The following is a 13,150-nucleotide window of genomic DNA, read 5'->3' on the forward strand; positions in this document are numbered from 1 at the left end:
AAAAAGATTGAAAATAAGATTTTTTAAAAAGCCATTCTATAAATCTCTGATGGAGCCATAGGCTTATATTTCTAGTCACCCCATTTTTATTTATTTATATACCGCCCAAAATGCAAGTCTCTTGCATCAGGAGTTGGTGCCCCTTCTTTGGAAGGAAAGGATCAAATGTTTGGGGAGCTATTTTTGTTGAGGAGAAACCAGTGACTATGGGAGTATAGTGGTTTGTGTGGTGAGAGAAGTTTTTCTCTTTATCTCTTAATCCCTGGAAGTATTATGAAGTTGGTTGGCAGAAGTCCAAGACAGACAATAGGAAGTGTTTTTTCTCACACAGCACATCATGTGCTTATGGTCACTAGTCCTACATGGCTTTTTAAAAGGACGAGACAAACACATCGAGAACAGTATTAATCACAATGGCAAATGGACTGCAGAGGACAAACAGGGGTTGGCTATTACAGTCATCACTTTCCCAGGGACATCTTATCGGCCACTGTCGGAAACAGAGAGCTTGTCTAAAAGAAGAAGCAAAGATTCAACAGCAAGGGAATCATCACGCCCTGATGTGGCATCCTGTTTGCCGCCAGTCTTTGAAGCCCCCAAGCCCCCTGCACTTCCGTTCCCCACAGAGAGGGGGCAGCGGCCCTGTAGCCCAGAGCCCCTCTCCAGCTTTTCAGCTGGCCCGCATCGATTGCGCCACCCACCTCAGCGTGGACTGGCGTCGTCCGGATTCGGGACTGGCCGCCTGTGGAGCAGGCTGCTTGGAACGACTTCCTTGGTGCCTCACCTAAAAGCAGCAGCAGTCGCCGCCGCTGCTTCCGCGCACCACCTTGGCGCGGGAGGAGTGAACCAAGGAGCGCGCCTGCCTGCCTGCCTGCCTACCCTCTCTGCCGGAGCGGGAGCGCGGGCTGGGCTGGGGTTGCGAGAGCAGCATCAGAAACCAGGAGCCAACCGTCGAAGCCTCCGCTGGCTGTGGCGGAGCAGCAGCAGACACCGAAAACATTTGCCGCCGTAAAACCCTGGGAATTACACCCTAAGAGCAGGACCCTCTGGAGGCCGCCAACATTTAACCAGTTGGTTTCTTCTCTCCCCGCACCACCACCCACCCCCTGCCCGGTCCCGACCATTTTCTTCTTCTCTTTGGTTATTTTCCTCACTCCGGATTCGCGGCTCTTTGCTGCTCATTCATCTCCCTGCTTGTTTTGGTTTCGACTATTCTGCTCTGCTTCCAGCCACGTCTCGTGGCTTGCCATACTGTACAGTCTTTGTGACAACGCAGCCTTGCTCCTTTCAGACCTCCCCCAACAACAACAACAACAACAACCTCTTGTTCAGGTGAGTTGTGTCTCTTCCTCACTTTCCTTTCCTTTCCTTTCGATTGGGCGTCTGTGGCCTTAGGCATTGCAAGGAGGGAGGGGGATGGCGGAGAAGAGAGCTCTGCATGTTTGTAGGGGAAACAAAAAAGCCAACAACTTGCCTATCTCTCCTGCAGCCTCAGCAGCATTACGACCAGCACCCTCTTTCTAGATAAAAACTACCAGAACTGATCTCTGTCTTGCATGTTTGATAGCAAGGACAAACATTGCAGCAAATCTCCCTCCCCAGTCGCCCTACTCTCCCCCCATCCCGGTTTCCGTTGATTTAAGCGATTCTCAGGGGACTTGGCTAAGAGCTGCCTGCGATGCTAGTGTCCCCTCCGAGGCGCCTGTGCAGCTCACCATGCATGGGACGACAGTGGGAGGGGGTGGGGGAGGCAGAAGAGAGTTTGCACAAGGAAACCAGGGGCGCTTGAGGGGTCCGTGATGGAGGTCGGGGAAAGGTTGTGCTGAGCACTGGAAGTGATTCACCCGTGGACTTCCAGAGAGACACCCCACGCACTTTTTAACTCTCCCTGAATGGCTCGTTAATCGCAGCGCCCTCTTCACCTTCAAATTTACTCCCCCCTCCCTTCAAAGATTTATCAATGGGATGAGAAATGTAAACCACTAGAGTGTTTGGGAACCTTCCAAAGAAAGAAGAAAAGACACACCTGTTTATGTTTTTTGGAAAACACACCTGTTTCATCAGGCTTTTATTTTATAGTGTTTTAGGGTTTTATTGTAATTTTAATCTGGTTTCTATGATTTTTAGGTTTTAGCTGCTGTTTGTTTAAGTTGTAAGCCACCGTGAGGTTTTATATGAGGCAGTAGATAAATGTGTTAAATAAATTAATAAAAACTAAAGCTAATATCCTGACAATCATCAACCACACTCCCCTTTGGTAAAATGCAATTTCAGTCAAATACTAACTGGTTCAGTTCTGTGAATTGCAAAGTTGGACTTCATTGTTGAAAGCATTCAGCTGACAAGGAGTTCAGCAGTAGTGTGGTTCTGCTGCCCTGCCTCAGCCACCGCCTTTTTCAGATCTCAAAGATATTAAAAGACTGCCAAGGTGGAGATTAAGAACACATTTCCAGTGATAGCTTACTTGGATTCAGAATGACAGTTCTATGCTGGAGTCAAGATTACTTTGCATACAAAAAGGTACAACATACATTTATGCATAGTTCCTACCTCTGCTTCAAGTCACACCACATAATCCTGTAGTAGTGACACTGATACCTGTGGACGGAAGGACCAAGCTGGAGAAAAGGACCAGACCACATTGCCCCATAATGGGCAATGTGACTTCAAATGTCTGTGCACATGTTCAGCTGTCTTTTCAAACTTTGCATATAGAAACGCTGTGGATGTGGTTTTTCAGTGATTTACTCAGAAAATATAACCATTCCAAATGTAGAAATTCAGGTTGAATAGGTATATGATTTTAATCTGGTTTATATGATTTTTAGGTTTTAGCTGCTGTTTGGAATAATAAGCTCATTTCATAAGAAACCTGGAATAATAAACTCATTTCAACCTCTTATCTGAGAGAACTTCCAGCAACTATAGATGTGGACAGTGTGCAGTATGCACTAGTGCCCTGTACTGTACTGTGTATGTTAGACTGACCTGTGATTGTGGACTGTGACTGACATAATAAGGCAAAAGCCCTTTTCAGGTATTATTTTAATGAATACACAGAACGTAGAGTGGGAATGGAAGTAAGTGTGGTGGTGGGCACTTCAGGTGCCAGAGCCCTCCAATCTCAGAAGTGCACGCCATCACGTTTACAGTGTTGTTCTCTTCAAACAAATGCTGTAATCGTGAGTGGTGCGAGGGTGTGTGTGTGTGTGGGAGATTGACACACTGGGAGCGAGATTTTCAGTCCCGCTTTGGATGGTGCACCCGAATACTTTTAAAATAACATCTATAACAGGTCCAAAGTTTACCACATATCTCTATGGTGGAGAGACTTAGAGAAGGCACTGCCCCCTGTTCTTTACTTGTGCTCCTAGCAAAAATAGCAATTTCACTAATATTGAACTGCCAGCTAAATAATATAGTTAACTTTTAAAATGGCACATGCAAATCTGTGTTATCAACTGTTATAGGTATTTTAGAAAATGTATATTCTTAACTGTTTAGCATATGGTCATCCTTGGCAAATCTTTTGTTACTATTAATGCTGTTTTACTTTCTCTATAGCAAGAATAAAATACATAGTGCTTCATTTGCAGCTGAGTGGACTAAAGGTGCTTGTCCGATAACTATTCTGAATTCTGCATCTTTCCCCTACTAACTGGCCAGTCTAAGGCTGGAAAGATCCTTTCCATTACAGGGATGTATACTACAAGCAGAAATTTCTGTTACATATGTATATTAATTCAGTCTGCTTCTCTGAAATCTCTGGAAATGAAAACATTTGACAATGACATTTTAGATGTATTTTAATGAAGCAAGGAAATGAGATCACAACATGTGCTATGCACTTAGACATATTCAGCACTACAGTTTCAAGTATAGGGCAGAATCCAGCCCAATATGACCTTCCATTGAAAGTGATGGGAATGATTAAAGCACTTGCTTAACAACTACAGAGAGAAACATGATTTTAGTACTCACATTTGGCTGAGTCACACCCATAATTAACATTTGCAGAGTAATGCCATCTGACAAACTTGGTGTTGTTTTGCAAATGCTAATTATGGGTCTGATAAACCTACATAAAAATTCTGCTGATTTCAGATTAGTGCAAATGAATGAATTTTGATTCAGTGGGGCATGTAACATACTTAATATGAAGTGAATGAATTCAGAGATGATTGAAGTCACTCTCAGGGACGGAGCTACCATTGGGCAATAGGGTTCAAAGAACCCAGGCCGCCATTGGGAAGGGCTGCATGCCCCAGCCTGCCTGAATGCATTCTTAGCCAGTGTTTGCAGGCAGGGTGCATTTATTGCACTTCTCTCCTCCGCTGGAGGGAGAGGAAGTGAAATAAACACAGCAGCCAGCAAATGCTGGCTTGAAATGAGCTCTGGAGAGCTCGCTTGAGCTCTGTGGAGCCCTGACCATGCCCCTTTCCCATGTGATGTCACGTGCATGTGGGCATGTTCGGGGTCCTGAGCAGTTTTCTCTCTAATTTTTTTCATCTGTGTGCAGAATGAATTTTGTTCTGAGCGGCAGTATCATGACAATATGTGTGCACGTGCATTAAGAATGGGGCCTTCCTGATTCAACCTGAGCGGGATCTAAAATTAACTGATCAGACATTAAAAAAACTTGTCAGCACGTGCGCACGCCTTAGAAGGAACACTGGTCCGGAGAGCTCCGAGCGAGCTCTCCAGAGCTCATTTCCAGCCAGAGTTTTCTGGCAGCTGAGTTTATTTCGCTTCCTCTCCCTTGAGCCAATGAGCCTGGGCACACTCACGTGCACATGTGTGTATTAGAACAAAGGCTTGAGCTCTTGTTTATGAATGCTCTCTTCTCCAGATATCTTTGCTGCCAAGGTTTGAAATTTCATATTTGTATAAATCTAATGAGATTAAACAGGTGGTGGCTGACAGCCAGACTAATGCTGTGTTGGTGCTATGGAGGAGGAGCAATTCCCCCTCTGAAGTCCATTGTGTGATCCTCTGGGACATATTTTCAGAAGACACAGTGGGCTTCAGAGGGGAGATAACTGAAAATCATCTCCCATTGCATCAGCATTAGTCTGGGTGTTAGCATTTACCCTTGAGTTGAAGTGGTCCATAAACCTTGATTTTGTCCATGGATTTTGTCCATGGACAAAATCAAGGTTTATGGACCACTTATGTTTTTAATGCACTAAGTTGGTTCTAAGTGTACACTTGAAAATGTAAAGGCTGAATGCAGCACAAAAAATATGTACAAACAGGTATCTCATTGAAGAAACACTCATCAGGGACCACCGACTGGCTTTATTGTACACAGGTGTAAAGTTTCCTTACTATATTAACATAGGACAGGCTTGTACAATTAGTGACCCATCAAGCTGAAAGCAGCCCAGAAGCTTGGTAAACATTTTTGTTTATTTTTGGTTACATGTCTGCAAGTACAATAATGGAAGAGGCATCGAAAAATAAACAAAGAGGGCTGCAACTGGTTCAGTGGGTCACAAACTACAGGTTTAATATAGGGAAATGCAAGATGTCTGGTGGTGGATTCAAGTACTTGAACATCAGAGATTAGATTCCACTTTGCATATCATGGAATATTATAGTTGTATTTCCTTTTTGGGGCATAGTTTTCCCTTTTCTGTAGCTTATTCAAGTTGACACCTGGTGTCGTTTTCAAATTTCAGTTCTTGTTCCAGAATTAAAGCTATTCAAATAAAGCAGTAGACTAATTTGTAGCAAGTTGCTAGCTTACAGGTTGATCCTCTGCAAGTTTACTCAGAAATAAATCCAGCTCAGTGGTGCTCACTTTGAAGTCAGTGGCTAACATCCTGATTAAATTTACTAGAGAAAGTCCTATTAAAATTTAGTAGTCCCTTAGAGTAATTCCTAAGTAGTACTATTGAATAATTTAGTCAGGATGCCAGCCACTGGAATTGCAGTCTCATATCCAGGTAGCATCATGCTAGTTTGTGTACATCTTAAAAACCATAGTTAAACTGGTTTGTGCAAGCTTTTTGTTGGGAAAGGTCTGTTTAAACAACATAAGATGTTTTTGGCTCAGGAATGGATATATCATGATTGAAATACTGAGCCTGAAAACAGAGGGGAGCCCTAGTTTTATTTATGTTTTGATTTACATGTTGCTTTTGTGCATTTATCCTTCTGGGACTTCGGGGCACAGTTGTACTGTGGCTCCACTCCTACCTGGAGAGTCATACTCAGAAGACGGTTCTGGGGACGCCTGCTCCTCCCTTTGGCCTATGGGGTGCCACAATAATCAATTCTGTCCCCCGTGCTGTTTAACATCTACATCCACTGGGAGAAGCCATCCATCGGTATGAGCTGCGGTGTCAAGAATATGCAGATGACACCCAGCTCTACCTATCATTTAAGTCAGCAGATATTGGGGAGGCAGTGAATGCTCTAAACCGGAGTTTGGAGGCTGTTCTGGGTTGGATGTGGGAAAACAAACTGAGACTTTATTTATTATTACATTTATATCCCGCTCTTTCTCCAAAAAGATGGTTATGTTTATCCTCACAACAAACCTGTGAGGTAGGTTAGGCTGAGATATGCGTGACAAGCCCCGAGTCACCCAGTGACTTTCATGGCTGAGTGGGGATTTGAACTCCAGTCTCCCTGGTCCTAGTCCAACACTAACCACTACACCACACTGGCTCTCCATCATCATCCAGATAAGATGGAAGTGCTCTGGGTTGGTAAAACTGATCATCCAAGTAGTGAGGTAAATCTGCACTTGGATAGGGTCACGCTCCCTCTGAAAGACAAAGTCTGCAACTTGGGAGTGCTTTTGGATCCAATACTGTCCTTGGAGGCATAGGTGGCCGTGGTGTGTAGAGGTGCTTCTTACCAGCTTCAGCTAGTACGCCAGCTGTGACTCTACTGGACCTGACCTCAGTCACTCAAGCTTTGGTGACATCCAGACCGGACTGCTGCAATATGCTCTCTGTGGGGCTGCCTTTGAAGATAGTTCAGAAGCTTCAGCTAGTCCAGAATACTGCTGCGAGGATGCTCATGGGCACAAGCCACTTCATGAGTGTTGCACCCATTCTGCAGCACCTTCACTGATCACCAATCTGCTTCTAGGTTAGATTCAAGGTACTGGTCTTGTTCTTTAAAGCCCTAAATGGCTTGGGGTCAGGGTGCCTATCAGACTGCATTTGCCCATATGAACACTCCAGGGTCATCCGCTCAGCATGTCTGCTCATGGCCCTACCACTCATTGAGATCCAGTTGGTGGTGTCTAGTGATAGGGCCTTTTCAGTTGTGACCTCTTGCAATTGGAACGGCCTACCAGAAGAGCTTCATGCTCTCTCTCTGTGTTTTTAAAAACAATTAAAGACACATCTTTTTAAAGAGGCTTTTAATGTTTTAACTGCTTATATCTGGTAGGCTTCTTTGTTCTTAGTTTTTAGCAATTATTTATAACTTTTAATTTGAAACTTATTTTGTAATGTTTAAATGTGGTTTCAGTTTGGTCTTTTATAAATGTTATAATTTTTTATTATTTTATATTTTATTAATGTTGTGAGCTGTCTTGAGCAGTGGTGTATTTGAGGGGTGGGGTATAAATATTTTAAATAAATAAACAAATAAATACATGTAAACATAAATCTGTTTGTTTATTTGTGCATGCATGCATGCACCAGAACTCATAGAATTTTAGAGTTGGAAATTACTTTGGAGACCATCTAGTCCACCCCTGCTTAGTGGGAAAGTGCACCTGACCACATGGTGATTTATCTTTACACATCCAGGCTATTTTGGGCTGACTGGGCTCGTCCTGGCTGGATTGTGTGTACTGCCCCCCGCCCCCTTTCTAGATCACCGGTACCCGAATATGTACTGACCAATCTCTCTTACCATTCTTAGGCAAGGTGATCAAACATATGGTAGTGACACAGCATCAGGGACTTCCAGACAATACTGATTAGGTGGCTTCATATTACTGCTCATCCCAGTTTTGTTCCCTCCACAGCAAAATGGCTGAGCTAGGTAAGCTGGCTGGCTGGTTAGACAGCCAGTTGGTGGAAAATGAAGTTCCAGTTAAAAGAATGACACATGCAAACTGAATGGCCAGAAGGGAGGGGGGAGCAAGTTGTGTGACGTCAGCTTGCCGAGTTTGAACCACCATAGTTACCACAGCTGTCCCAGGTCTTTCAGCAGCTGGGCCAGCTATTTCATACTGCACTAATTGCAAACTGCTTATAGCAGTGATTTAAACATGATAATAAATATCTGGTATTTATTTCATAATACCATTTGTTAGTATGAAATGCATTGTTATCCTGGTGACTGCATTTGTGGAACTGTGGATGTCCTATGGCAGGAAATAGGATGATTGTGATCTCATTGACACTCTTGGATTTCTCAGTTGCTTTTATTACCATTGATCAGGACACCTTTCTATTTTTTTTAAAAAATATTTTTATTTAATAAGAAAAGAAAAGAAAATAACATGATTAAATTATCGTCTCTTGCGCTTCCAAAAGTTACATTTAACAATCCGGGATTCCACTTCCATCCTCTGCAAACTACTCCCCTCACATCGGATATTACAGAAAGATATAAGTAATATGTTCATCGACCCTCAGTATTAAAAAAAACCCAAATCTTGGGTGTGGATGTTGACTGTGCTAAATTGTAATTTATGAAAGGTTCCTAGGTTAACGCAAATGTTTCATCTGAGGTATTCCGTAAATAAGCAGTGATCTTAGCCATCGAGGCATATTCCCATAGCTTTAGTAGCCATTCATCTAGGGTCGGGATTGCCACTGATCCCCAACTGGCAGCATAGAGAATCTTGGCAGCAGTAATCATATATAAAAACAACTCCGTGTGTTCAGTAGGTATATAAGGATCTATATATATATTTCTCCTGGGTGTGCCCAGGAGAAATGCGTCCCGGCAGCCCAGCCAATCAGCTGGGCTGCAGGGGCGCCTGATTGGTCCTGGCGGCACAACCCAGGAGAACCAGCGGGCCAGGAGTGTGGGCGGCCATGGTGGCCGCGGAGCCGAGGTGGCGGGCCCGGCCGGGCGAGGCGGCAGCGGGCCCAGGCGGAGCCGAGCCGGCGGCTTGCGGGCCCGGCCCGGCCGCGGAGGCAAGGCAGCGGGCCATGCGGCAGCGGCGGGCCTGGCCCAGCTGCGGGGAGGCCGGCGGCGGCAGCGGCGGGCCCGGCCACGGGGAGGCCGGCGGCGGCGGGCCCAGCCGCGGGAAGGCCAGAGGCGGCGGCGGGCCCGGCCGCGGGGAGGCCGGCGGCGGCGGGCCTGGCCGCGGGGAGACCAGCGGCAGCGGGCCTGGCCGCGGGAAGGCCAGAGGCGGCGGTGGGCCGGGCGCGGGGAGGCCAGAGGCGGTGGGGGCGGTGGGCCCGGCCTGGCCTGGCCGTGGGGAGGCCAGAGGCGGCGGCGGCGGGCCCGCTTGAGGCACAGATGCTCTGTGCCCGGGCCCACTAGTTAGTCATATTTAACAGGAAAGGATCAGGTGAATAGGGAAAGTTTATATTTAAAATTTGCTGCATCTCAGAGTGAATTTTTTTCCAAAATTGTTGTGCTTTGCCACAAGTCCACCACATATGATAAAATGTCCCTGCATAATTCTTACATTTCCAACAATCTCCCAAATAATTACAGTCCATCTTTCTAATCATCGTGGGAGTAATGTACCAATGAAAATACATTTTGTACCAATTTTCTCTTAAGGTACTATTTGCTGTAAATTTAATATTCACTTTCCATTGTTGGATAAGGACACCTTTCTAGATTGCCTAGCTAGGTTGAAAATTAGAAGCACCGCACTGAGGAAGTTCTGCTTCCTATCTGTCAGGTAAGTCTCGGAAAGTGGTGGTGGTGCTCCTCCCCATTTTGTGGAAGTGCCAAAAGGTTCATTCTTGTCCTCTCTGCTTTCTAACATTTACCTGAAAACTCTAGGAGAGGTTTACTTTATTTTATTTTATTATTTAGTACATTTCTGTACTGCCCCATGCAAAAAAGGTCCCTGGGTGGTTGTCCAGAGATCTGGGATAAGATGTCATCCATATTCTTATTTATTTATTTAGTACACCACCCCAAACTTTCATCTCTGGGCGATGACTATAGCATAAAACAAGTTAAAAACATTTACAGAAACTTAAAAACAATTTAACAATTTAAAAATAAACCAGAGATTAAAACCTAATTTTTTTTTAGGAAGCTAAGAAAGCTTGGGTGAAAAAATGGGTTTTCAGGTGTTTTTTGAAAATTGCCAGAGATGGGGAGGATCGTATCTCAGCAGGGAGCGCATTCCAGAATCTCGGGGCAGCAACTGAGAAGGCCTGTCTGTTTAGGCACCAAACGAGTTGGCGGTAACTGGAGACGGACCTCCTCAGATGACCTCAATGGGCAGTGGGGCTTGTAGTGAAGAAGAAGCTCTCTTAAATACCCAGGGACTGAGCCGTTTAGTGCTTTATAACTAGCACTTTGTATTTTGTCCGGAAACCTATTGGCAGCCAGTGTAGCTCCATCGGTAAAGGAGTAATGTGGTCTCTCTGAGATGACCCAGAGACCAACCTGGCTGCCACATTCTGAACCAACTGAAGTTTCCGAACTACATACAAAGGCAGCCCCATATAGAGCACATTACAGAAGTCAAGTTTGGAGGTTACCAACAGATATACCACTGTTTTGAGGTCATTGATCTCGAGAAACGGATCAATGACATTATATGTCATTGACATTATGACATTATACTCTTCCCATTTTCAGTTGAGCAAGGTGAGGATGTGAGTATTTTGAACAGGTAACTGGAGTCAGTGATGAACAAGATGAAGCTGAATACACTGAAGCTCAATCCAGATGGGAAATCTGATTAGAGGGTTGGCATGCTTCCTGTTCTGGAAGGAATTACACTACTGCAAGATCAAAAGCACTTTTTGGGAGTTGTATATGAAATCTCAGATGGTGGCAATAGTCAACATAGGTTCATTCAACATTGTAACTGTGTTATGCACAAAACTCCTACAAAATGGTGACCGAGTTACTATGATACTTTGGTAATGGTATATATCACAGTATAGACTACTGTAATGTGATCAATGTATATGAATATGTTTTGAAAACTTCAATTAGTTCAGATGTACCAGACAACTTACTAGTGTGAGTGAACTGATAGCAGCAGAAAATACATGTACTAAGAGATCTGCACTGGATCCCAGTTTGTTTCTGGGAACAATTCATGGTGCTGATTTTAACTTTTAAAGTCCTAAAAAGTGTGTGTGTGTGTGTGTGTGTGTGTGTGTGTGTGTGTGTGTGTGTGTACATGCATGTGCATGTGTGTTTACTTAGCTCTGTTGGAACTGACTTTTGTCTACACAGAATTTGGACAAGAAGAATTGTTAAACCAATTTAATATAATGGTACCAGATGAGCCCATTTAGGTCCTTTGAGGGAGAGGTAGTTAAAGGTATTTATAACTGGTGGCTCATTCCCAAATAGAATTGGCGGGGGGGGCAGTCATTCATCACTAGTTTTTATACCACCTTTAATATGTACAGTGGGCAGTATCCAAATTAATAATTCTGAGAATGAAAATGTTCTGCTCATGCGGGTGCGGGGGGGGAGTGATTTTGCTAGTCCCTCCCTTCCCTCTGTAGCATTGGTTCTTAATTTGTGGTATTTGAACCACATAGCACAGACTTCTAACCCACTCCCCAGTCACTTGAACGCTTGGGCTGCCAGCAGCCTAAGAGTTCATAAAGCTGGGTGTCAAGAGCACCCGGCAGCAGGGAAATTCCCCAATGCCCCACAGTCCTCGTGTGGTGCATTGTGGGGTTTCTGGAGGCTGGGCTTCATTCCCCTGGCTTCCAGTAGGGATGTGCACAGAATCGGCTGGTCTGGTTCGGTTCAAGTCCCAACTGGAACCAGTTTGGTCCAGCATCTTTTTGTTTTTTATTTTTTGTTTTTTTAAAATGTACCCCCTGGCCAAATAGAGGCCCCAAATGGCTGCTGTGCCAGGGGAGGAAAAGCCTGAATGGGCCAGTTTAGGAAGCAAGGGAGGCCGGAGGGGGTAGGGGGAACTTCCTCAGATCCCCACCACCAGCTTGGAGAACCACCCCGCCCCAGAGAAGGTAAGTTATTTGGTGTTGTGTTTTTTTAAACCCACGCTCGTGAACCCCCCGAACAGGCTGTGTGTGTGTGGGGGGGGTTGGTCCGGGGTCAGACCAAACAGGGAGTAATTCAGTTCAACCCTGAACTGTCGAACCATATCGGTTCGACGTCAAACTTGTTCAAAGTTGAACCTGTTTGCACATCCCTAGCTTCGAGATGGCTGTGCTGCTCAATCATGTGGGCATGCGTGTGGTGTGGCTGAAGGCAAATTGTGGTCATGTGTGGGGAAGGTAGGATTGATTCTGCCTTCTCCTCCCCTGCCACCATCCCTGACCCCAGGACAAATGGTCATGTGAAAGTATAATCTTTCCAACTTCAAATGTACATTTGAAGTTGGGCAGAAAATGTTGAGCAAATTTCAGTAACGCAACATGTGAACTGGATCTGGGAAGGTTCAAATAAAATACCTGCTGGGAGCACATGCTCTTGTGCCTTAACATTTTACTGACATGTTACTGACTTTCATCGGGTTGTTGGAACACACTTACTGTAAAACAGAGGAAGTTATTAAGTACTAGCTTAACCCGCACAGAGCATCTGCACGGTAGTACTTGATTGCTCCCCTCACCCCTTGCCACAGCCCCCCTCACCTAAGAGATCTCTCTACCCTCACCTGAGCCGCATTCCTGCGGCTCCATCCCGTTGCTTTCCTCCCCCTCCCCCTTCTTGGTTGCAGCTGCAATGTTGCTGATGCCTATTGGCCAAGCTTCATCCCCCTATCTCCACAGACCTCCCCACCCTCACCTCAGCCCTGCTCCTGCTCCTCCCCACAGGAGCCGCAGCAGTTGACCAGGCCCTTCCTTGCTGTTGCCACCACCATGGCTGCTCGTTCCCCTCAGGCTGCTGACAGGCCCAGGCCTGTTCCTTGCCTGCCTCCCTCCGCCAATGGCCTCAGTAGCCCCAAACAGCAGCAGTGGTTGATTGGGTCCTTCCTTGCTGCCAATAGGTGCCACCATGTTCCCTATAGGTGCCACCATTGTTCCCTTCAGGC

The 13,150-nt window shown here is 45.4% G+C and overlaps 1 protein-coding gene across 10 annotated transcripts in view; it reads left to right on the forward strand.

Moving 5' to 3' along the window:
* The first annotated feature begins 790 nt into the window (after positions 1–790).
* Positions 791–13,150, forward strand: part of LOC128329859 (poly(rC)-binding protein 3-like) — a 469,417-nt gene continuing 457,057 nt past the window's right edge. For 6 of the 10 annotated variants that reach the window (XM_053261677.1, XM_053261689.1, XM_053261678.1 and 3 more), the window contains exon 1: positions 791–1,332. The gene's annotated coding sequence lies outside the window, so the exon portion shown is untranslated. The remainder of the gene's footprint in view (positions 1,333–13,150) is intronic. The other 4 variants (XM_053261697.1, XM_053261695.1, XM_053261696.1 and 1 more) reach the window with 2 other exon arrangements.

The sequence above is a fragment of the Hemicordylus capensis genome, chromosome 6 (genome assembly GCF_027244095.1).
Source record: "Hemicordylus capensis ecotype Gifberg chromosome 6, rHemCap1.1.pri, whole genome shotgun sequence".
NCBI classification, from domain to species: domain Eukaryota; kingdom Metazoa; phylum Chordata; class Lepidosauria; order Squamata; family Cordylidae; genus Hemicordylus; species Hemicordylus capensis.